We start from the raw sequence: 26,007 nt of genomic DNA, 5'->3' as shown, positions 1-26,007 counted from the left end.
TATAAAAGGTGAGGCAGTGAAGAGAGGAAGACTTCTGGTCACATGCTTTTTTCCCATTATTTAAATAGTGGTTCCTCAATAACATCTTCTCATCTTCCGTGTGCCCTAGAGGGTAATTTCTTTAATGTCAGGGATCCCGTTGGTGCAGGGGACCATTAGCTCCTGACTCGCCTATTGAAAAGCCCCCTAATTATTTACAATAGCCAAGACATGGGAAGAACCCAAGTGCTTATCAACAGATGATTGGTTTAAGAAGATGTGAGATATATATATATGCAATGGAATATTACTCGGCCACCAAAAAGAATGAAATACTGCCATTTGCAGCAACATGGACAGACCTAGAGAAGATCATACTAAGTGAAGTAAGACAGAGAATATTATATTATATCACTTATATGTGGAAATATAATAGAAATATTATATGATATCATTTATATGTGGAATCTAAAATATAATACAAATGAATCTATATACAAAACAAAAACAGACTCAGAGACATAGAAAATAATCAATAATCTTATGGTTACCAAAGGGGAAAGGGAGGGAGCGGGGGATAAATTAGGAGTATGGGATTAACAGATACAAACTACTATACCTAAAATAGATAAGCAACAAGGATTTACTATATAGCGCAGGGAACTATATTCAATATCTTGCAATAACCTATAATGGAAAATAATCTGAAAAATATATATATAACTGAATCACTTTGCTATATACCTGAAACTAACAAACACTGTAAATCAACTATACTTCAATTAAAAAAGAAAAAGAAAAAGCTCTTAACTGGTTACCCCCTTTCCACTCTTATCTGTAATTCATTCTTTACCCCAAAGAGCAAACCTTCAAAAAACTAAGCTGGATTACATCACTCCCCTGCTTAAAACCTGTAAGTATGTTCCCACTGCAGTTAGAATAAAAGTCAGACTCCTCAACACGGCCTGCAACCCCGCGCACGATACAGCCCTCACCTGCCTCTCCAGCCCCGTCTCATTGCCCCACTCATCGTTGCTCACCAGCCTCTTACACATTCTGGCTTTCATTCATTCACTCATTCTCCCATTTTTGTCCCAACTTCAGGATCAGCCTTCGTGCCAATGAAAACCCACTCTCTTAAGCGTCCCTTGTTCTCTTCATTCACAGCATTCACCGCAATGTGTAATTATACACTGCACGATGGTCTTTACAATGATCTTTCAGCTCCACTAGCTCCAGGCTTCCTGCAGGAACTTCCAAGGTAACCACTGTATCCTCAGCACCCACTACAGTGTCTGGCACATGGAGCCCATCCTTAAGTGCTGGCTGTGTGGAAGCCTGAGCAAGTGAGGCGTGGAGGACTCCTGACTTGACAAACTCCTCAGCGGTCTGCGGCTTTGGTTCCTTCCTACCCATAATGGCTCTGCCCTTTCTTCTTTAAAGGAGCATGCTTTAGGATGGGGAAGACGCAGCAACATAGGAGCTGTAACATTATGCCATTTGCCTTGGCCAAATGGACGACTCTTGGGGGTCAACAATAAAAAGGCCACTTAGCTATGAATGCTGTGTGATCCAGGGTTTCCCCAACAATCCTAGGATAATTAGGGAACCCAAAAGTTTGCCGAATGAACCCAAAAATGTGAAAACATTTTTTATAACCCTTAGGTCTAGGGATGACAGGTTGCACAACTCCAGAGGGCCCCATTCCTGGTGGAGTGTGTGGAGCTGGTCTGTGTAGCTGTACATGGTGGCCCTGCTCAGTTCCTTAATGTTGCCTCTCTGGACTATTCTTCCAGCTTTAATATATATATATATATATATATATATATATATATATATATATACACATACATATATATATATATATATATATTTTTTTTTTTTTTTTGCGGTACACAGGCCTCTCGCTGTTGTGGCCTCTCCTGTTGCGGAGCACAGGCTCCGGACGCACAGGCTCAGCGTCCATGGCTCATGGGCCCAGCCGCTTCGCAGCATGTGGGATCTTCCCGGACCGGGGCACGAACCCGTGTCCCCTGCATCGGCAGGCGGACTCTCAACCACTGCGCCACCAGGGAAGCCCTATTCTTCCAGCTTTATGCTTTGCTCCTGGGCTTATTCTTTGTTAAAACCCTAATATTTATCTCACACAAGTCTTTAAAAATATGACTAAATGGATCATATTCCTTATAAAGTTAAAGAAATAAAAGTCAGTGAGAGGCTATGAAAAGTGAAGCTACTTAAGTCAATCTTTTTAGTAGAAGAACACCACCACCATTACTGATTTTTGAAAAATGATTCCTCATTGCTTATTTACTTTGAAAACATAAGCACATGTGAAAATATTATATAAATTTTTTTTCTTGATGGTTTTTCTTGATACTCCTATTAAAATCCATGGGGTTTATAAAGAAAAATAAACATCTATTTCATTGAAGGAGCAGGGATAAAAATTAATAAAGCCACGTCTTTCCTTCAGTATAAAAATCCCTTAGTAATCTCAGGAATGGCTTCAAAAGGAAATTAGAAATACATTTCAAGGTCAAAATCTGGGTTAGCCTTATGTCAACATGGAGAACACCTTTGGTAAGAACCTGACTGAGTGTAAGGATCACTGTTTACAATTGCTACTGCCAAAGGATCTAAATGAATAGTTCAAGTCACTCTGACATCAAGTCAAGTATTGAAAGTAATTTAGGTAAAAATTTCCCCCAAAGAACATCTCATGATTTTCCATGTTAGCTAAAGAGTTAATTCTCCCCTTAGAGTGAAGCCTTGTGGATTCGAGCAGAAGTAATTACAAGGGAGTCAGGCATCAAAGTAGGTCAGAGAATGCCCTCTGTAGGAACACAAACACCATCTCAGATGCCTCTTCAGCCCTCACCTGCCCAGGCCAAAGTCATATTTTCTTCCTCTTCGCTCCTACTCATTTTGTACAATACAGACACATCCCAGCTCTCTACAATTATGAGCCTTGCGGATGCCCGCCTGCCTCTACTTGAGGGCTAGCTCTAAGTCAGGGACCTCCCTTTGTCTCTCCTGAATCCACAGGGTAGCCGTGCAAATGTTTGACTTAGAAAAAAGAACGTCGGTACTTGCGGTGATCTTATTTTAGCCATCCGACAATACTAGGTGGGGGAGGAACAGAGAAGCCCTGAGAAGAAGGCTTAAGTTAAAATGTTTAAAAGTAAATTAGGATCAACAACTGCTTTGAGTCATCACTGCCATAAAATAAAAAGATTACTGCCAGATGCGTAAAATATATTGGTCACAATAACTTGGCTCTCCTTTTACTTACATTTAAGGTCAATTAAGACATTATGCTTTGCGTTACTTTGTACAGAACAGGAGGACTGGAGAAACTATGGATTTTGTAACAACAGAAGACTAAAACAGTTTTCCAGAAATGAATCAAAATTTAAGTAAATGAAAGAAACACAAGGTTTTAAACTTCTGCTGCACTCTTCTCCCAAAATAATCAACATATTTTCAGGATGACACATAAAGCATTCTGATTTTAAAGTCCTTTGTCCGAGTGTTTCAGGTCAGACCTGATTGGGAACACTGCACCCCAGCTGACAAGAATGCCGAGCTCTCACTTGGTCATGAGAGCCAGCAAGACTCCGTGGAAACCAGTGAGTCCCAACGGATCAAAGAAGAGGTCAGCACTCAACAACTGCCTCCAACAATCCCGAAATAGAAACTATGCTCAATACAGGTACAACTGCTCAAATGGACCGTTCAATTTTATTGTAGAAGAACTCAAAATATCACCCCCCAAACCCAGAAATGTATAAAGGGAACTTCTGGCTCTCAGAGAAAACCATAATTTCTTCTTTGGAACTCGACTACTGGGAGTTGAAAAATATTTGAGGGAGCCGTAAAGAAGCAAATCATTTTGCACTTTGTCTAGAAGGTGTCCTGGTGTTTAATGCTCCCATGATACTTTTTTATTTTGTTCTCAGAAAAGTTACAGGAAGGGCAGCCAGTGCTTTACGTCCTTTCTTGGCAGGTACAGATAGCAGTGAGGTGCACGTTCAGTCCTTGCAGAAGCACCAGGACACAGCAGTACGTGGGCACAGGGAGCCTTTCCCGATGCATAGAAAAACTCTCACACCTGACAACAGCCAGCTGAAAAAAACAGCAAGTACGCTTTCAGAATCCATCTTCCCTTTCATATTCCTGGAAGGACCTATTTGTATACAAGTATTTTAGCCACTCTTGTATACAAGTCAATCTTCAAATACTTCTGCTCTTTATGTCTCTTTAGACACACATCTCAAAAATAGACAAGAGGTCTTGAAACCTTTTAATATCTGCTGATAGAGAAATCTTTTCAAGGGACAGGTAGCACTCGACAACAATACATAGTATTTTTACTTGTTATTGTTGGTGGATTTAATATCATCCTGAGCTCTAAAGGAGGGTCAATTCTGCTTCTCACCACTTCCTATCTTTCCATACATGTGAATCCTACCTTTCCATACATCTGAATTCGGTTTCTCTAAATGTTCCCAAGCAGCATACGCTCCTCACACAAAAGAAAACAATGTGATCTTAGGGTCATTTTAATGCAGGAAAATATTTCTGTTTGAGTTAATAAAACATATTGTTTAGACACATCTGTTGCAAATAGGAAAAACTAGACTGCTATGAGCAAGGAAAATTAATGATACTGTGGGAGGTTGTTGCTGGAAACTGTGCTTCAAACTACTCTTTCCCAAGATACTTTATAATGTTAGATTGTGTGTTACAGGAAGTCTCCTCTGCCCAAACCCCATTTTAGTGCTGCAATAAGACGACATATTGCTGTCTCTTATAAGTTTGCTGAAAACACAAAGACTTGACTGAACAGATAATAGAAACAAGTAGCCTTCTTAGGCTTCAAAGACTAGGTATCCATAAAGTCGATGGGTGGAAATCCTTTTTGAAAGTCATGTCTACAGCCATTCAAGATTTTGAAAGTCTGATGTTGGGATGCTAGAAACTTGAAATCTTAGTAGTTAGGTGACCAAAGGTGATACAAACCCAGCCCTAATATATGTTTGAACAGGCCCAATTTTCATATTGTAAGATTTGAATGGTTGGCATTCCCAGCTCTAAACAGACTAATATAGCAAATCAATTTTTAAAAGTCCATCTTTCTTATTGCTCATCAGTTTAAAACAATATGTGTGTGTGTGTATCTATATACATACCCCCTTTGTGGAAAAACTAAAGAATTTTATAAATGCAGTTGGTATACTGGGCTGGAAGACAAGACACCTTGATTCTAGTTCAGTCTCTGGCACAAACTTGCTGCGCAAATTTGGTGGTGATGCCAACTTTCTCTGTGCCTCAGTTTCCTCATAAGCAACGTGAGGTATTTAGGACTAGATCTTTTTGGTGTCTAAAATTAACACCTATGTATGGCTGAGGTGAGCACAGAGATGGGTGGAGACACTAGGCGTACTGGTTATCTGGAGGGTAGAACTCTACCCCAAGCAGAGAAGAAGGGCATTTCTGGAATAGGCAAGATGACAAACAGATGTTAGGTCAGCAGCAGATGGACCAACAGAGCAGAGGGGGTATGGGATGGAGAACTAACACGAGATTCTGCTGGACAGAGCCAGACAAAAGAAGCCCTTGAAGGGGAAAGCCAGTGTTATCCTGTGGTGACCTCAGCTTGTTGAGAGGAAGGCCAAGTTTACCCTTGTTCTTAAACTTTTTACTCTTGGCAATATTCCAATCTGAATATATTGCCTTACTTTAGACAACTACAACTCTATCAGACTGCAGAAAGTGGAACATCTGGCCCTCTTAATACATTGTCCACATTATATGTCTGCATTATGTTTACATAACTTGCCTCTTTTATCCAGAGTGCTGCCAGGGTGGAAGGAGGACTCATTTTCCTGTAGATACAGCATTATAAAGGATAAATAGGTAACATAATTGCCTACATTGATCTATGTAACTTGGATGCTAAATACCACAAGAAGCCTGTCCTCCTGGTTATAACGTAGCCCCACTCAGCTGTCCGAGGCAGAAGCCTGGAAGCCATCCTTCAATTATTGGACTACTTTCCTCAGGCCCTGTATCTATAGTTTATGTCTGAGTTCTAAAGACAGAGGAATAGAGAGCAGAAAGTATTTTTTAACAGTGTAATTTTCACTTAAACCTCCAGCAGGTATTTAGAAGCATCTGCCCCAATTCTGCACACAATACACTATGACTCTGGCACATGCTCCAAAGAGCAAAGCACCAACTGGCCTCGGGTGGGCTCTGGGCGTGAGTGATTCCGGATGGCAGCGCTGGTTGGATGTCAGGCACTTCCAGTCATGGAGAGCTCAGCAACTTAGATCAGAAGATGAAGACAAGACCACAGCTGTTCATAATATGAGATGTGCTCCCCTCCCTCCAAGGTGCCAAGAAATAACTTGAGGAACTTTGTAGAAGTGCGGTCTACAATAGTATGTAGGGATAAGAGCCAGGGATGGAAAGATTATACTCAGAACTATGTTTTATTTAGAAATAAAACTGCAACAATTAAGTATGATTGCCTCAATTTCATGGGCATTTTCGGTTGCTTACCCAGCATCTACTTTCCACTTCTCCCTTCACAACAGCTTGTTTTGCGGAGGCATCCACCCCCTTGTCCCTCCTACTCACAGTCACATCCTATTTTCTCTAAATGGTTCATTTGGGAACCACATTCTCCTGAATCAAGATACCATATTATTTAACCCATTTACTGAGCAACTGCTCAATATACAAGAGGGAGCAAAACTAAATAATTTGCCTTTTAGGCTAAAACCTGGTGGTGGGGAGAGATAATTAACCTTCTTTCTCTATATAAATACAAACATTGGATGTTTAAATTGGTGCTCCCAAAGCATAGATGATTTGTTTAATTGTAAGTCCGAATGAACTTCCAAGAAGTAGTTGGAAATAATTAGAAGAAAAAGTTTTCTTGGATGTCTTTCAAGATATTCAGAAGAACGATCATGGAGGAAGAAAAATAAATTTAAGTGTTCAATATCTCACAGCAGGTCAGCCGGTCATGTCAACGAACCTCTTACCATCTGGTTTTTGTCTTCTAAAGTGACCCCATGAGCATTATACTTATTTTCATAAGTGTTTAAAGTTTCTCAGATAGGAAAGCTCATGTTCATAAAAATCATAAATGTGGAAAACTTAGAAATTTTATTTTGTGTCTAAGAAACACACAGTTGAGACTGGTCTCTAGATATACAAAGAGGTACAAGAGTTCATTGAGTTCCAAAGGCAAAAACCCTACATCCCCCATGAGAATCCAGCATTTTACTATTTGCTTCTCAGGCTCACTCAACTCTACACATACAGGCAGAACCAATTTAAAAATGGAGCACATTCCAAAAGACTCCTGGTAAATGGTTGTTTATTTCTACAGGAAAATGTGTTCCAGGTTCTGTTGGTATAGAGGGTTCCCAGCTGCTTTGCCTGTAAAAGCTTGTTAACCCATAATGATTCTCAAATGTGGGATCTAACCATAGGTTATCAGTGTTTTTATGGAAGAATATGTCTCAGAGACCAGGGCGTAACCCTGATTGGGAAGATGGCGACTTGAAAGGCAAAGATTTCCTTACCCTCCCCCTTCTTCTCTCCTTCAACCTACTATTACCATAACCAGCCAATTCTCACTTTGGGATTTATGAGGGAGGAGGGCTATCATGATCTGCATGTTCCTCCTTTCTACAGCCCACTCTTCTTCTTCTTCTTTTTTTTTTTTGGCCGCACCCTGCGGCACGCAAGACCTTAGTTCCCTGACCAGGGATTGAACCTGCGCCCCCTGCAGTGGAAGCGTGGAGCCTTAACCACTGGACCGCCAGGGAAGTCCCTGGCTCACACTTCTGAATTACTTACTCCTCCCTCCTCTCCCTAAGAGGTCCACACAGGGCATCATTCTTACATTCTCCTCGTTCTCCTCTCAGGATACCAGGCCCCATCTTACTATTCATTTCAAAGCATTCCCCCTAAGCTCTTGCACAAAGTAAATAAGAATGCCTGGGTATTAGAGTTTCAAAATTCAAACTGGCATAAATTATAAATATATCAAACTTGAAAGTGCTATATAATTGTAATGTGCTTCTATTATTGCTTTGATATGTTGACGAAGCTCTCCTGAATCATTCTTATACACGATTACTCACGTCTGTATGACTTCTAGTTTTATAGCTAATGTGTGTCTCTCTACACTCTGATATCAAGACACATGGCCTCATAAAAATGTTTATGCCACATTTTCTAGTTGTGAGAAGTTCTACAAATATTGGAATCGCAATTGTTTATATGAACAGTGGGGAAGAATATTAGTATTGGCAACCGGCCACCAAAATGCCCTGAACTGCTTTCCAGGTACAGTATGGGTTAAACAGGCTCTGTTTGCCAGAGGACTTCCCACACATAGCTTTACATCTAATGAGGAAAAAACACACTCCAAAATATTTTTCAAATGAACTTTTGGAAAACAACCCTGGCTTAAATTGAAGATTGCCTGCATGTAACATATGCTGTGTATACTCACGGTGTTACTGACGGAACCCTTATTACGTCCCAGTCTTTCCCTACAGAATCCTAGTCTTGAATGTTCAAATATTCTTGAAAATTGTTGAAGTTTTGAAATTTTTCTTTGCAAAGTTCCTTTTCCTAAGAGAGAGATCTTCCCAGGTCCCAGTGGTGGTGCGGGCTGAGTCAGCCGGCGCCTCTACACCTTCTGGGGTTTTATCTAGCATTGCCTCCTGGACGGACAAGGGAGAGGTGGGCACAGAGCAGAGAATTAATGCACCGAGCCGGGTGTTCCACAGCTGGGGGATGTGGTTCCCAACTCTTCACCCCCTCACCTTGACCCCAAGAAGGAAGAAGGCCATTCCCCTGGGAAGGGTTCTTCCAAAGGCTCTCACGCAGTTCAATTTCACAACTTTAAGCCTGAAGACAAAGGAGACTTTTTTTTCTTAAGTAAATATTTTAACATATAACTTCTCCATATAGGCAAAATATTGCCAAAATTAGTAATCTGCATTTTGTTTAGAGATAGACTTTGCAAACGCATTTAAATGTGAATTTAGGATGGAACACTCACCTTGGCAGGTGAAACTTGGCTACAACGTGTTTCAAATGATTATTTTGCCAATACTTATGTTGTTGAAAGAGAGGGTCCCCAAACCTCCAGTTAAAATGATAAAGTATGAAGTTTTAAAAACTGGCTCTGAATACGGGGTGATTAAATAAAGCTAAAAGACCCATCATTACAACTTATATCTACCTATAATTCTTAATGGTAATTCTTTATTTGTCATTAACTATTTTCAGTAAATTGACTTGGACTGTACTTCCCTGTTATTTTTATCATTAATTTAAAACACAGTTCCTTAAGACTAAACTGTATTTGCAGATTTTATTTAAAAAACTATATATATAAACATATAAATGTAGACAGAGCAGAATAATGATGCATCCTTTCATCTACCTTCCACAACAATCAACTGATGGCCAACCTTGTTTCATAACTTTCCCCACTCAATCTCATTCCACTCACAGATTACTTTTTAGCCAATTTTATTTAAGTACAATTTGTATACAACAAAATCCACCATGTTAGCTGTGCCTTTCTGTGAATTTTGACAAGGCATACAATTTTGTAACCTCCTTTACTGTCAAGTTATCAAGATATAGAAGTTTCCCATCACACCAAAGAGTTCCCATGCTCCCTTTCATAGTCAATTCCCTATCCTTGGCCCCATCGCCTGGTAATGCTGTTCTCTATCCCTGTAGTTTTGCCTTTGTGATAATGTAATATAAATATAATCATACAATATGTAGTCTGTATATGAATCTGGCTTCTTTTACTTAGTCTAGTGCCTTTGAGATTCATGTATGTTGCCAAAAATACCCATATTTCGTTGCTTTCTATTGCTGAGCGGTGTTCCATTGAGCAAATGTAGCATAGTTTGTTTATCCATTCACCAGCTGATGAATATTTTTCTTTTGTTTTTTCCACTTTTTTGGCAATTGTTAATAAATATATCTACTCTAAACATCCACATACAGGTTTTTGTATGGATTTATATCTTCATTTCACTTGAGTAAATATCTGAGAGATTGATGAGTTGTATGGTAGTTTATATTAAACTTAATAAGAAACTACTAAAGTGTTTTCCAAAATGGCTGAACCATTTTGCATTTTCACCAGCAGTGTACAATGCCCTGTACCCACACCAGCATTCAAATAACTGGGATCTAATTGTGATTTTAATAAGAATTTCCCTAATAAATGATGATGTTGATCATCTTTCATTTGTTTATTTGCCAACTGTATCTCATTTTTAGTGAAGTATCTGTTCAAATCTTTTATTAATTTTTAATGATGTTTTGTTATTATTGCGTTTTTAGAGTTCTTTATATATATATATTTTGTTGTTGTTGTTGTTGTTGTTGTTTGTGTTACGCGGGCCTCGCACTGTTGTGGCCTCTCCCGTTGCGGAGCACAGGTTCCGGATGTGCAGGCTCAGCGGCCATGGCTCACGGGCCCAGCCGCTTCGCGGCATGTGGGATCTTCCCGGACCGCGGCACGAACCCGTGTCCCCTGCATCGGCAGGCGGACTCTCAACCACTGCGCCACCAGAGAAGCCCTCTTTATATATTTTTATCATATATGTATATTATATTTTCTCCCAGCTTGTGAATTATCTTGTTTATTTTCTTCTGTGTCTTTCAAATAAAGAGATTTTTTAATTAAAAAAATAATAATAAAATAAAAATAGAAGACCCATCATGAACAAAACGGTCCCTTCAGTTTAAAAGTGCCACCACATTTTTATCTCTAAACGATCTCTTCTCTGACTCTTCCTCAGGCTTATTTTTTATAGCAACATCCTCCCCACCAGACTGTCCCAGCGGAAAACCTGGCCAGGAGGGGAGGGGAGAAAAAGTTACCTGGACTGAAGAGGCAAAGAAGAAAAATGAAAATCTGCCCAAGAAAAAAATTTAGGCCTAGAAAATAGCAGTTATGAAGACAATTAGAATATTTCCTATCTTGGAGGTACTCCAAGAAAATAAAACATGCGTGTATATACAGCCATGTGTTAAGATTGCCCAGGGCTTAAAAGGCAGTTTTGTGAGAAATACTGATAGTAAGATTTCTTGGAGTTTCAAAGTTTACTCTGCAATATTCTTCACATTCAGAACTACGAACAAAGAAATTTGGGCTAATCATGCTACATGAAGACATTTACCCGGGAACCCTCTGTACTTAAAACCAACACGCAGGCTACTGATTCCATCTGAATATATGTGAACCTTCTTAAGTTTGAATCCAAAGAGTCTGTGAATAGTTACATATCAGGCACCAGGCTATAGATCATATGCATAAGACCTAGTCCTGCCTTTGAACTTTTAGTCCATTAGAGCAGGAATTAACAACACTCAAGAAGGATTTTTAAGACCACAAAGCAGTGTCAAGAGGCACTACAAAATTAAAATTGCTAAAAGAATTGTTCTGAAGCTAACTTATATACGAGGAAGCAGATAGAATCAGGCTGGAGTCATTTATGAAGGAGGAGGAACCTGAACTGAGTTTAAGAGGATAGATAAGGTCTCGATAATAGTATTACTGCGATCACCCTCCAGCTCCATTTGAGAGCCTGCCAGGCTCTCACCACAGCTGGCATTGTACATGCACTCTCTGGACCCACAGCTAGACTGTAGTGAGTTTATCGTCATGACTTTATAGCTGAGGATGGCAGAAAACGTGCCTGAGGCCTCCCAGGAAGGAGATGAGCCGCCCAGGTCCAACTGACCCCAGAACCCACGGTGTTTCCCTCATGACAACTCCAAGGAGTGGAGACAGTTCTGGTTGGAAAAAATAGACTTTTCTAGAACAGTTGACTTTAAGATGAAAAGCAAAAATAGGTCAGAGCTTATGGAGCAAGCAACAATGTATCCCTGTGAATTTTAGACTAGACACCTGACATAATTAACCCAGCCCTGTGGGTGGACCAGGCTGGTGGGCAGCATGAACTGGAGGTTCACGAATTTGGAAAAACCAGAGAGAAAGAGAATCTGGTTCTTCTGCCCCGATGTGGTACCACAGAGGTATGTGGCATGGCTGAGCTGCAGGCGGTATCCCACATTCCAGGGCAGCAAAGAAGATGGTGGACTTGTACTTGTACTTGGGTATTTATAACTCATCCTGTTTCTCAAAACTACTGGTTGTGAGACTTCGGGCAATGACTTAAATTTCTGAGAATTTCAGTCTCCTAACCTTGAAGCCCAATTCATGATGATAACTGCACAAAGCTACAAGGATGAAATAAGAAAACGCGTATAATGTGTAGCATGTGGCAAACATTCAGATATTCACCTTTCCCTTCTCTGAAGTCTGTGGAAATGGAAAAGAAGGGCTGAGACAGATAGGGAAGTAAATTTAGGGAGATCTAGTGACAAATCAGGTATCGGGGTGGAGGTGGGGGGTGGGGGAGGAAGGGAGAAAGATGTCAAATGTGCACTTGAAATGATAAGCCTGTACAAAAGTATCTTTATTTTCCTCAAATAGGAGTTAAAAGGTAGTTTTAGGAATAAGTGGCCTTAGAGGTAACTGGGAGATCCCCAACTGAAAACACTCAGAAAAGAGTTAGAAATGAGACGGAGAGTTTAGAAACAAAAGAGAGACCAGAAAAAAAAGGATTGGGTGATCATTTGCCTAAGAGCCTGGTTGCTATAATATTCCATTTATGAGGACTTGTGAAATTGCTAAACTCTGTTTATCTTTGAATGACTATGCTTTAGAAATCAAAGGAATATATATGAAGTTACAACATTTTAAGAAATCCAATTCCACATTTTTTAAGACAAAGAATATTAAAAGAAAATACTCCACTTAATACAGGACTTAAGATCAATTGCAACTCCCGTCTTTCAATTTAAAACACAATGATTGCTTTAATACCTGACTTAACTCTAGAAAGCCTTTATCACAAATGTAATCTGCCTCTCCAGAACAGGCTTTCCTTATGGCATAGAAAAGTCATGATGGTGTAAGGCAATAAAACACAGATTTTAAAATTATGCATACCTTGGAAAATGCAGCTGAAACAGCAATAGTTGGGATCTGAAATGAGACAGGAAGCAAAGGGTCAAGACAGAGGCGGAGGGGATGTCAGCTTTATTCAGTCAACATGAATACAGGCCTTGCTTACCTAAAGCTATGGCGGATAATTCTGTTGTACGGACTTCCTAAGCTTGGTGAATCTGGTCCAGTGCTTCTACAAGTTTCTCAGATATTACAACGAACTGTCTGTTCCAGACACTAGATTCATTATCTACAGCTGCCAAAAGCAGATCTGGCACCACTGGACTCATCTGGTTCTTCTGACATTTTAAGTGACGGCCTTTCCGTGTCTATTAGATGGTCCCTTTGCAAGCCCTGGGCAGGTCTATCCAAGGTTCATCATCAGCGGCTGATGTTAAAAACAGGAGACCTTCAAAAACCCTCTGCGAGCCCATACTTCATGGGGATTGGATATTCTATCTGGTTTCCAAAACACAACAATTATCTTGCACCTAGCTACATAACAACTGAATAACTTATTAACCTCTGTGTATCTAAAGTACAGCTTTGAAATATGCAAAGGAAAAACTGATAGAACTAAAAGAAAAAATTAACAATCCACTCAACACAATTAAGTTCCAAAACAGCTCCCTCAGAAAATGACAGGTCAAATAGAGCAAAAGTTAAGTAAGGATACTGATAATCTGAATAACAGTTAAATGATTTTGATTTAATTGATAACTTTGTACCCAACAGAAAATAAGCATTATTTTCAAGACATGGGACATTCACAAGTGAATAATTTATATGGGAAGTACATCTCTTTGGATCATATTTCTAGGTCCTTTGGTACTCTAAGTTTCTGTTACCACTTTTTTTTTTTTTTTTTTATCACATACTGCTTCACAGAAAGGTTACTTGTTAGATGTGTTTTACCTTCTCTGGCGTACTTTACAACCTTTCCAAGGACAGAAGCCTTGTCTTCTTGCCTTTGCATCCCTCACAATACTTACTGCTTTACACAAAGTAGACATTCATTTATAAAACGATCATTCGAAAACAGATCACTTTTCATGATGTATCAATAACAACCTATGCTAAATAATTTTATGCTACCTCTTTCCAATAAGGAGTCCCTCAGAATCTGTCAAATGTTATTAAGTTGGAGGCAGTTTAATAGAAAAAGGTTTAAGGAAACTTTCTTCCACAGTAGGATTTCAGAACACTGAACGTCACCCTTTGCTGATCCCTGATCCCTTTGCCAGTGGCTTAGCCGAACGCTTCAAGATGCTTCACAAGCTGCATGCATGGAACATACAGGTCAGTCTGAGGGGAGAGCAAAATGGGAGGGAATCCCTCACCATCAAACTCAGGCTGGTTCCATTACTGGTTATCCAGATGGAGCTCTTGGAGTCACTGTATAGAGTTTTATCCTCCAAATGTCCTCTTCGGTTCCTCTACCGAGACACGTCACAGTTAGGGCTTCAATTCGTCTATATTTCTTCCCATAACCCATTTCTGTGTTTGTGCTGGTCACTTCCTCTTTCCATATTACATTGGCATTTACCAAGCCATCTTCCACAGAGCAGCACAGTAATAGGTCAAAAAACTAGCAGGTGGGGAAGGGGGCTTTGGGGAGGGAGGAGGAATTCCATTTCAATAAGTCTGAGAACCTTGCCTTAACACTTCCTTGTTGAAGACATACAGTTCAGGGCAGCATAGTAAAGGCTCTGCAGAAAAAGTAATCATTAACCTTGCTTAAATCCCAAACTTATTTGACCATGAAGCCCCCCTCCCCGTCCTTGTTTTTGACAGAAACCTATTACCATAATTCCACAAAATTGAGAACATACTGTCCTGAGAATCCTCTTATACTCAATGCCAGGAACAGGAACTAGTTCCTTATTCCAAAGGTCAACCCTTCATGAGAAAACAAGTACCTTTTTTTTTTTTTTAAAAAAACTTATGTCCTTTTTCTCTCAAAAATGGTTGGGGACTTCCCCTCATACCTTTCCCAGATACAATGAAGGATCTACAATGAAGAAGTTTTCCTCCTTCACCCCTCCCCCCCACCAAACGGTGTCTAGTCTTTATACCAGCTTAAGGTATGCAAACTTCCAGAAGATATTAAAAAAATTTTTTTAATTTTAATTGTGGTAAAATACATATATTTTTAAGCGTACAGTTCCGTAGTGTTAAGTACATTCACACTGTTATGCAACCCATCTCCGGAACTCTTTAAAAGGAGACTTTTTTTTTTTTTTTTTTGTGGTACGCGGGCCTCTCACTGTTGTGGCCTCTCCCGCTGCGGAGCACAGGCTCCCGACGTGCAGGCTCAGTGGCCATGGCTCACGGGCCCAGCCGCTCCGTGGCATGTGGGATCCTCCCGGACCGGGACATGAACCCATGTCCCCTGCATCGGCAGGCGGACTCTCAACCACTGAGCCACCAGGGAAGCCCAAAAGGAGATATTTTTTAATAGAGGAGAGGTGCCCATACTCAGAAAGCCAAATCTGTACGTCTTTCTGAACGTGTAATTTTGTGCTATATTTTTGTAACCACTATATTTAGTTATTATAACACTTTTAATTTTCGATTATCCTTTAAAAATTATTTTCATGACGGCTCCATGTTAAGAGATAATCAAGGGATTTTGCAATGGAAGAAAACTGATGGAAAGCATCTCAATGACTATTTAAAGATCCCACTGCATTAAGTCCCTGTCCTCTAGCTTAGTGCCAAGAATTGCACCAGATGGGTATATTATTAGCAATGTCTAGTGCAATATAATTAGTTATTTATTCACAATGTCAATCATTTATGCTGTAGCCACCGATAACTCTTCTATTAGCTGCCTTCCAATAAATCTATCAGCCTTAAGTAAAACACTTCCTGGAACACAGTGGCAAGGTCACTTACAGGATATGTAAAGGGCTGGGCAGTGTTGATTCCTCACTGAGCATCCTTCATTGCATTGTTTGTAAGTCTTAAGGGTAATAAGCCACAGTATTGCAACCCCACAAAGCCTTCAGCTTCAAGACTTTTGAGGTACCACAGAGCATGTGGGCCTCCTGCAATTGCTCATGAAAGGGCCGTGAGAGTCCTCAGCTAGGGATGGAAGATGCCAGAGTGATGTTTATTCCCTCCAGAGAAGAGCATGACCACATGGTAGGGGTCAGAAAATGCTAGCAAGAACTGTAAAGGATGCCCCGAGCACCCCGGTGCCTGGTGTGTACCTTGGAACATTTAAGTGGCATCTCTCAGATACTCGGGCAGCTCTAGGCTGTGTGCTCCTAAACTCCACCCCTGATGCACTTTCCTCAAAGAACCAGGGCAGGTGAATCCCTGGACAAAAAGACACCAAGAATAAAATGTATGGGAATGTTTATTCAGGAAAAAAATATGTTTATAAGAGTATGGGTACACACATACCTTTTTGGTGGTATTTCAAAGATGCAGTCTTTTTAAAAAATTATTTTATTAATGTATAGTTGATTTGCAATGCTGTGTGAATTTCTGCTGTACAGCAAAGTGATTCAGTTATTCATATGCATAAACATCCTTTTTCATATTCTTTTCCATTACAGTTTACCTCAGGATATTGAACATAGTTCCCTGTGCTATACAGCAGGACCTTGCTGTTTATCCATTCTATATGTAATAGTTTTCATCAAAGATATAGTCTTGAAGCTGAATAACACAAACACACACACGCACGCGCACACACACACACACACATCATACCAAGAGAAAATAATGCATTCTAATTCCTTTGGGGTCAAAAACTGTGAAAAGTAGGCCTATACTCCTCTGATTTTTCAAAAATTAGCTGGAGAGAGCGGCGCTTCTCCCTAGAATTCTCTTGTTTTCCTAGCTTAATTTGATCAACTGGTACCCAATGGCATCTATTGGTCTACTACCCTGGAGAGAACAGTTCTTATCTATAGCTTGTGGGTAACAAACTGGTAGATTATTATTTTATACTGATGTACCATATACATTTTTGTGTACATGCCCAGATATTTGCTAGTCTGAGAACTAGAAGTTTTGCGGTTCACTTATATACCCCAAACAATTTCAGAACACTCCAGAAGTATAACATGATTTGGGGGGGGTTATCAATTTAATTATATGTATTTACATTTAAAATAAACAATTGTTTTAGAAATACAGGGGTACTTTTTCCTTTTGGAGGGCTAGGAAGAGGGAGCGTGGGGTGGCCTGGACCAGCCTGAGAATAGTATGGGGTGAGGGGAGTCTAGGGGGGCACCAAGGTGGAGAAGGCCATCAGAATACCTTTCCTGTTGTTGTTTTAAGAAGTTCTAGAAGGGAATTCCCTGGCAGTCGAGGGGTTAGGACTCCAAGCTTCCACTGCAGGGGGCATGGGTTTGATCCCTGGTCGGGGCACTAAGATCCAATAAGCCTCACGGCACGGTGAAAAAAAAGTTCTAGAAAAGTAAAAAAGCTCCTTCTAACCCAGCTATTTTTGTGAAAGGGTAAACTGAGTCTCGAGATGGAGGCTGACCACTGAAGGGTCACCCACCCCTCCAGGCACTGGAGATGTGGCCCTTCCAGTATCCGATCTCCACGGTTGTTACCTCAAACCAGAGGCCTGGAGCCCTAGTTCTCGGGAGGGGGAAACATGACTTTTCTAAAGAAGGAAATTAGCTCATTCATTCTTTCAGCAAACATTTGAGCTTCCCTTATGTCTGGCTTTTTCTAGGGTATATAGCAACAAGCAAAACATGCAAAGACCTGGCTCTGAGGGAGTTTATATTTGAGTGGGTACCAGTTTTGAAAAAGAAGTTCATCAGACATTCAACACACTTACTTTAAATGAACAAGTGACTTTTATAAGCTATTCTTATCTGGTCACTGCAGTTGAAGACTGACAAAGCTATTTTCTCCAACACTAGATCATGGCTTCAGAAACAAACAAAACCGGATCGGTCACGGTAATTGAAAATGTCATGTACTCAGTAACACAGATCAGCAACCACGGAAGATCTAAGAGCTAAAGTCCACATGCCCACAGCAGCAAGGAGCAGGGGTCGCCACTGTTCTCATGGAACACACACTTCTCAGGCAAAAATGCTTGTCCAAAATGGGACCAAAGAATCCTGAGCTAGTCCCGCTTCCCCTTCCCTTATTTTGCGTATCATATTACAAAGCAAACAGAATATCAGTGGGTCTCTCAGGAGAGAAAATATTTCTTTTATTCTAAGAAAACATCATGAATAACCACAGCTATCTAACCTAACAAGATGTCATTTCTTTCTTTGGAGACGAACCATGTATCTCTCTGGTGAGCAGACAAGTCTATATACGCATTTCCAGAGAAGGTAATCATTTCTGAAAAAGAAATGATTATTCCACTTCAAAAAAAGAAAAAAAAAAAAAGCATTCAAATGACTGAATCTGTCACACATATAGAGTGCCTGACTGCGATCCAGGTAGGGGCACATGACGATTTTCTTGGGCTCCGAGGCCCCTTCCTCCATAAAAAAGAATATTAAAAATTATATTTTATGACTGCCTTGGTATAAAGAAAAATATAATCCAGGCTGGGTTCATTATTATATATTCACTATTTTTCTATTTATTTTTGGGGAAAGAATTAAAATTAAAACATTTTCATGGGCCACTAAAAGCATCATGGCCCCAGGCACTGTGTGTAATGGGTAAGTCAGCTCTGGACCTCAGACTCTTGATTTTTAAGCTCCTCAGCATTCTAGTCATACATTAGACAAAAGAACTTCTAGGACTTTCTTGCCAGTAATGAAGATCTGCGGTAAGAAAACCACTATTTTACCAGTTAACAAAATACCGATGGACTCTGAACTCCAACACAAGCAAAGACATCTTTACTCCATTAAAATACCATTTGTCTTTGTAATAACTCTGAGTACCTCAACAAGAATAATGCAGTGTATCAAATATTCATAATTCCAACAAAGCATGATTATTGTGCTAGTTAAAGGCAGACTCTAACCCCTTGTTGCACTTATGCTTTAATGTTATTTTTATTTTACTGTTTGGTTAAAAAAAAAAGACCTGGTGTAGAATTGAAAGTATAAATGAGTAAAAGGATAATGCTGTGCTTACCAGGACTGAGTTTCTTCACATATTCCTTCCATTCTAGTAAGCATTTGATACGGAATTGAGTAATAATGTCAGTTTAACATTTCAAGTCTTGCCAAATAGCTTATGATGTGGTCAGAGTATGATAAATTAAAGGACTTAGGAAAGGAGAAACAGAATAAAATAACTGCCTAGACCTTAAAAAAGTGTATATCTCCCTCCTTCCCTTCCCTCTTATTGTTCACTGTGGTTTTTCAAGTACTACCACCACAAAATTGCATTGAGATTTTAAATCTTAAAGAAAAAAGAGGAACTTAAAAAGAACAGGAAGAACTTTTCTCACCAATGAAAAGCATTTAAAATATTAACCAAGAGACTGACTCATTAGCAGTAGCGCGCCAACAGGAAGGTATGATTCCAACTTGGGTCACACTATGGTTTACGCTTCCTGACTCCATTTTTATTCCTCATGTATGTACTTTGAAATATGAATTTTCTTTTGTATTTCACCCTCTGGTTATAATATTTGTTATTCTGTCTTACAAAATAGTTAAAAAACAATATAAATTTGGCTCTTAGAGGGTACTTACACAAAAATACCTAACAAACCTAAATTACAAATTTATTAATCTTTTAGCATGTTTCATACTCAAGTGGTAAAAAAATGAAAACAGCTCACTTTTATGGTTGAAGCCTTTCCAGTGTCTTCACCCACCAACTGCTAACATCCGTCTCCACCTGTAGCAGAAACACAAAATATAAATTGCTTTTTACTTTTCCAGAATGATTTCAGTGGAACATGGATGAGAAATCTGGGCCAATTTTAAGGGGCAAAAGGAAGACTGGATGCAAAAAGACCATAATTTTCCTAGGAAAAAGTCACCTATGCTACTGGTCTATAATAGACCTATAGCAATAATCATAACAATTTAACTTAAAAAACAACTTACAGGGTGTGGTGTTAGAAAGTTACTGTCCAATCTTGATTTTCCCTTTCCCTTGAAATACTCAGAAAATCTAAAAAAGACTTGAACTTTCAATAGCGCTAAAAATTAAGTTCAATGACTTGCCAGGAGCCAAGAAGAATTTCCTTTACCAGGAAGAGAGATGAAACTCCAAGAAGCAGAAGGAGAATGGATGATTTCACTCAGTCTCAACCCTCGTATCCTTATCTCTGAAACGCAAGTCTTCCACAGGATATGACCGCCTTCTAAGGCCATGGCCACTCTATCCCTGAGCTCCTCTCTATGGCTGTAGCCAATAAGTCCTCTCAGTTTCCATCTTTGCAAAGCACTTGGGGTGGGAAGGTAGAAGTTAATGGGAGTAATGCTTAGATGTGGTAAAATCTGGGGTTGCTTTTTTTCTGGTCACTATTTTTGAAAAGAAAGAACCACAGACATTATATAATGGAAAAACAAATGTGCCTAGGTATGTATCAGATAGGTATCTTCATGAACAAAAGTTACTTGAAAATAGTTCCACTTGACTGAGGGATGAATCCAAATAAAAAGAGTGAAAAAGTAGTCATGTAGTAGCATGGCTGGTAAGCATTAGAAGCAGTAAATAGGGAATAAAGTATGCTAATTATTCTAAAACCAGTCCAAATAGTGTGCAAACTTCCAAATTTTTGGAAAAAATGTCTAATAAAAACATTACTATAGTAGTTAAGTTCATCTAAGTCTGAAATCCTGGATCATGTTATGAAAAACGGGGAAATGAGTGGGGATAGACGGTAAAAGCAAGTTAATTTCATTTTGGGTGGGGAGTAAGAAATGCAGTTTTACTTGTGACGCTAGTAGCTGTTTTGTTTTTTTTTTTAAACTGGAGAGAACAAAGCAATAAACTGCATATTTAAACTTAAGCTCAAAAACAGCAGTAAAGGTAATATAGGAAAGGCAGGAAATAATAAAAGCAGGAATTTTTGATTTCGATATTTAAAAAAAAGTCACTGGTTCATTATAGAATGAAATGTCTCATAGACAGATTTCAGGCAAATCTAGTCTTAAAATCCAACATGAAACTCGAATTACTAGAAGAACATATCACAGATATGGAAGAGATGATAAACTTGAGAATGCCATATAAAAAGATCCTTGTGAATAAATCTGAACATCTCAATGGAAACAGTTTTCTAAGGTGGTATTTAATTATTAAAACTGAACCAGAAATATAAAAGCCAAAAGGCTAAGAAATATGGTTCACTTCAAGGATTAGACAATTCCCAAACTGTACAAAAAGCTTTCAGGATATAAAACAAACGCGACTCTTCAGTTTGTTTGGTGAAGCTTATCAGATACCTAACCTGATAAGACACAGAGAAGGAAAAAAGTAAGAGGTTTATTTCACTTAGATAAACAAGATGGAAGAACATCAAATAAAGTGCTCAGAACTCTTGATTTCTAGTAAATTAAAATAATGATACAACAATATAAACTGGGCTTATTCTATAAATATTATATAAATAAATCTCTTACGCTGTATCAATAGGTCAGATCAACACGTATTCATATTTCCAAAGATGACAAAATAGCATGTGATAAACTCAGCACTTATACCTGATAACCTCTCAGTAATCTAGAAATAGAAAGATCACCTACTGTGATTTTTAAAAAGATCTAAAACCAACAGACAACATTTTTGCTAAAAAGTCAGGAATAAAATAAAAAGATGTTCACAAAGTATTAGTGAAAGGAAATGAACAGACCAAATACCACCATCAGCAGGTGCAAGGCTGAATACCTAAAACTCAAGAGAAATATCTAAAAATAACCCTGTTGGAAATAGTAAGGGTGGTATCAGATGATTTGAAATACGTAAAAAGCAACGCTTTTTGTCCAGTGGTAGCAAAGGCCAGTCACAAACAAATGAAAAAAAAAGACAGTCTGAAAACAGGTCATACTCAGAAAAATTATGCTCAAAGAACCTATGTAGAAAATGTTTAAGGAAATCTTTAGGACAATGGTTTCCTCATGAGAAATGCTGAGAAGTATAAATGTACTTTTTTAGAAAAGGGAAAAAAAAAAAGCATCATCTAGCCAGGAAACTCAATATGAGGTAAACTAATGAATTTATATTTTTGGTCTGTAGAAGGTGAAGTACCATTATAGGAATATGAGAACAGTAAGAGGCTTTTATAATCAGAGAGGCTTATTTATAGGTGAATACTTGAGGATCTCAGAGGCTGTTCTATAAATTCACGATAGAATTTTTAGAAAAAAACACATTAAGAATATTTGATTATCCGGCCTTAAGTGCAAAATGCACTGATAGATTATACTCACAGCATTAAATACAAATAGAATTTGATATAAAAATACCCCCAAACACTTCACTACACTCTTGAAGGTTGGGGAAATGTTATAAACAGCCATCAATGTTATATTTCTGGAAAGAAAATGTTAATTACACTTCACTGATCCATGATAAAACAGGTCACATTTTATTGCTTTTGGCCAAAGAACAATGTGAAACTTACAGTCAGGAGTACATGCAAGGTGGTGTTTAAAATAAGTTCTATAGGCACACCACAACTAATGTGAGTTTGAGAATAAAAATAAATAAAATGTCAGGGTTGGTTTTATAAAAAGGAGACACACGTCCAATATGTCGCCATGTCTTTTTAGCTACAGTGTCTAAAATAAGCTTATCTCTCATTTCAGACAACAGAGGGAGGAGAGAAACTAAAAGCCAAGTGTTTCTGACAATAACTATGGGATCAATGTCACAAAAGGGATCACATTTACTCTTTATATCAGGACAAAATTAAAGGCCTGTTAGCTTTGGAGGATGATGATACTGAGTGACTAGGTAAAAACAGGTTTAATGGGCTGAGTCTGGCAGGGTTTAAACAAGGAACAATTTAAAGTCATGTTAGATAAAAACACTTCTACTTATGATAATGACTGTGCAAATACCCAAGACGTAGACACTTTCCCTAAAAATGTCAACTATTTGAAACACAGGAGCCCCAAAAGCTTGCCCATAAGCATGAAATCTGTTATCTTTATTTCTTGAGTAAAACACATAAAACTTCATAGAAGAAACAAGTGAGGGTGAAAACTCACATACGGGGCTACCAGAAATCACAGAATTTTAGACCAGTGTAGACGATAGTGTACTCAATAGCAATGAGACCAAAAAAGGGCAACTTTCCCAATGTTCACGCCCTAAGTATCTAGAAAGTATTCCTTAAATAAGTAACACAGATGGTCAAGTAGACAAAAACAAAGCGAGTATTTTTGAGGGGATACACAGTTTGATCATGTAACTCCAAAAGGAATCTCTGTATTCACACCGGAGTCCAGCGCCTGCCCCACACCTGCCATTCTGGGGGGCCGCGCCACGTCTATCCATTCTGATTTAAGAATGCCAGGTAACTCTGGACTCTAGGTCCACTTCGACATAAAAACCACTTTCTCTCTTCCACTTGCCCTTCTTTGAGCTGCCTCATTTCCTTCATAGACCATAAGCAAGCAACAGTAGCTAGTGAAATACAAACCTTCTTAATTTGGCTGCTGAAAGGGGGCGGAATACTATCCTCTATAATTTTGGAAGCCCAACATCCATCTACCCTCCTTCTGACAACCATACCAGCGTTTCCCTCTCCTTTGTCCTACTATCAGCCCAGGTGCTCTGAATGAAATCAATTAGGCTAAACAATTCATCATATTTCATCTCCCTGATTACTCTGATTGGTGCATGGATAGGCGCGTGACCCAAGCCACACCAATCGGGATCAATGAGACCTAACTGGGGTATTTTATTAAAATTACTAAGGAAGCAGAACTTTTCCTGCTTCTATGAGACACGAACAAGACAGGATTTAGAGGCCAGAGTTGCTGTAGCCACTCTGCAAACACGTGGGGCATGAAAATGAGCCTACATGGAGGAATCTCATTCTGATCAGTTCTGTGTGTTTTTGAACTATAAAACAGATCTATACATGCTCCAAGGTGACTTACTTTCTTCTACTCTATATAACGTTTGTGAGGGACTTCCCTGGTGACGCAGTGGTTAAGACTCTGTGCTCCCAATGCAGGGCACCCGGGTTCCATCCCTGGTCAGGGAACTAGATCCCACACGCATGCCGCAACTAAGAGTTTGCATGCCACAACTTAGGATCCCGCCTGCTGCAACTAAGACCTGTTGCAACCAAATAAATATTACGTTAGTGAGATTCCTCCATGTCATTTTGCAGTGTAATTATTTGTGCAGATGGAGAGTATTTCTTTGAATTTCACTGGATACTTCGTGGTATATTTATACGCTCTACTGTTAGACCTTTAGATTGTTTCCATGTTTCTTTCCTATACAAGCAACGCTGTACATGACTCCTGTATTCATACTTCTACATTGTATTTACTTGAACTGGAACTGCTGGGTTGTTCATCATACCCATGTTGAACTGTACTGGGTAATGCCAATTTTTTTTCAAGAGTAATTGTACCAATTTACACTCCACCCCGAGCACACGCACACCTCATTTTACTGTGTTTTACTTTATTGCACCTTGAACATATTGCATTTTTTTAATTTACTTATTTTTACAAATTGAAAGTTTGTGGTAACCCTGGGTTGTCGGATGATGGTTAGCATTTTTTAGCAATAAAATATTTTTAAATTAAGGTATATAGTTTTTTTAGGCAAAATGCTATTAAGCATTCAATAGACTACAGTATATAGTATAAACATAACTTTTATATGCACTGGGAAACCAAACAATTTGTGTGACTCAATTTATTGTGACATTAACATTATTGCAATGGTCTGAAACGGAACCTGCAATATCTCTGATGTATGCCTATATATGAGAGTTCTTTTCACTCCACATATTATGGCCAACACCTAATACCATAAACTTTTCTTTTTTTCTTTGCAGTACGCAGGCCTCTCACTGTTGTGGCCTCTCCCGTTGCGGAGCACAGGCTCCGGACGCGCAGGCTCAGCGGCCATGGCTCACGGGCCCAGCCGCTCTGCGGCACGTGGGATCTTTCCGGACCGGGGCACGAACCCGTGTCCCCTGCATTGGCAGGCGGACTCCCAACCACTGCGCCACCAGGGAAGCCCCCATAAATTTTTAATTATAGGTATTCTGGTGGGTGAGAAATGGTATTACTGTGGTTTAAATTTGCATTTACCTAATTACTAATGGGGTTGAGCATAACTTCATTTGTGTGTTGGCTATTCACATTTCCTTCCCTGTGAAAAACTTGCGCATACACTTTGCCCATTTTTCTATTGAATTATTTTTTTCTTATGAATTTGTTGGAGTTATTTATATATTACCCAAAATGTAAATCCATCTGTCTGTTATGGGTTATGGTTTATCTTCAGTCTCTTGACAAAGAGAAGTTCTTAAATATGATGCAGTGCAGTTATATATGTCTCTTTATGGTATAATGATTTTCTGTCTTGTGTAATAAATTCTTTCCCTACCCCAAGGACATGAAGATATTCTTCTATGTTTCTTTTAAAAGTTTTATAATTGTGTATTTTGTGTTTAAGTCCTTGATCCATTTGAAATTAATTACTATGTATGCTGCAAGGCAGGTGCCATTTTCATTTTTTCCATAAGGATAAGCTATTACCCCAGTATCGTTTATTTATTCTTTCCACTGATTTGCGTTTCAGTTGTGTCACATAACAGGTTTTCTATATAAATGTGGGCCTGTTTCAGAAATACTGTTTTACTGGTCTAATCACTTATCCCTATTGCCAAAATTACAGTGTCTAAATCGTTTTGGCTTTATAACAATATAAATGTCTCTAAATCCTTCTACCTGTTTCTTCTTAAGGATTCTTTTGGCTATTTCTGGATCTTTGATCTGTATAAGTTTGAGAATCAACCTAAGTTCCAAAAACATGTTGAATTTTGACTGGGATTG

General features: G+C 39.0%; 1 protein-coding gene across 1 annotated transcript in view; it reads right to left on the bottom strand.

Annotated features, from left to right (window-relative positions):
- PLEKHG1 (pleckstrin homology and RhoGEF domain containing G1) overlaps positions 1-26,007 on the bottom strand; it is a 222,130-nt gene that overhangs the window by 144,153 nt on the left and 51,970 nt on the right. Inside the window, exon 2 of the mRNA XM_079939440.1 lies at positions 19,803-19,861. The gene's annotated coding sequence lies outside the window, so the exon portion shown is untranslated. The remainder of the gene's footprint in view (positions 1-19,802; positions 19,862-26,007) is intronic.

The sequence above is a fragment of the Stenella coeruleoalba genome, assembly GCF_951394435.1.
Source record: "Stenella coeruleoalba genome assembly, chromosome: 12".
Classification (NCBI taxonomy): domain Eukaryota; kingdom Metazoa; phylum Chordata; class Mammalia; order Artiodactyla; family Delphinidae; genus Stenella; species Stenella coeruleoalba.
The sequence above is the reverse complement of the archived record's forward strand: the minus strand, read 5'-3'. Positions and strand labels throughout refer to the sequence as shown.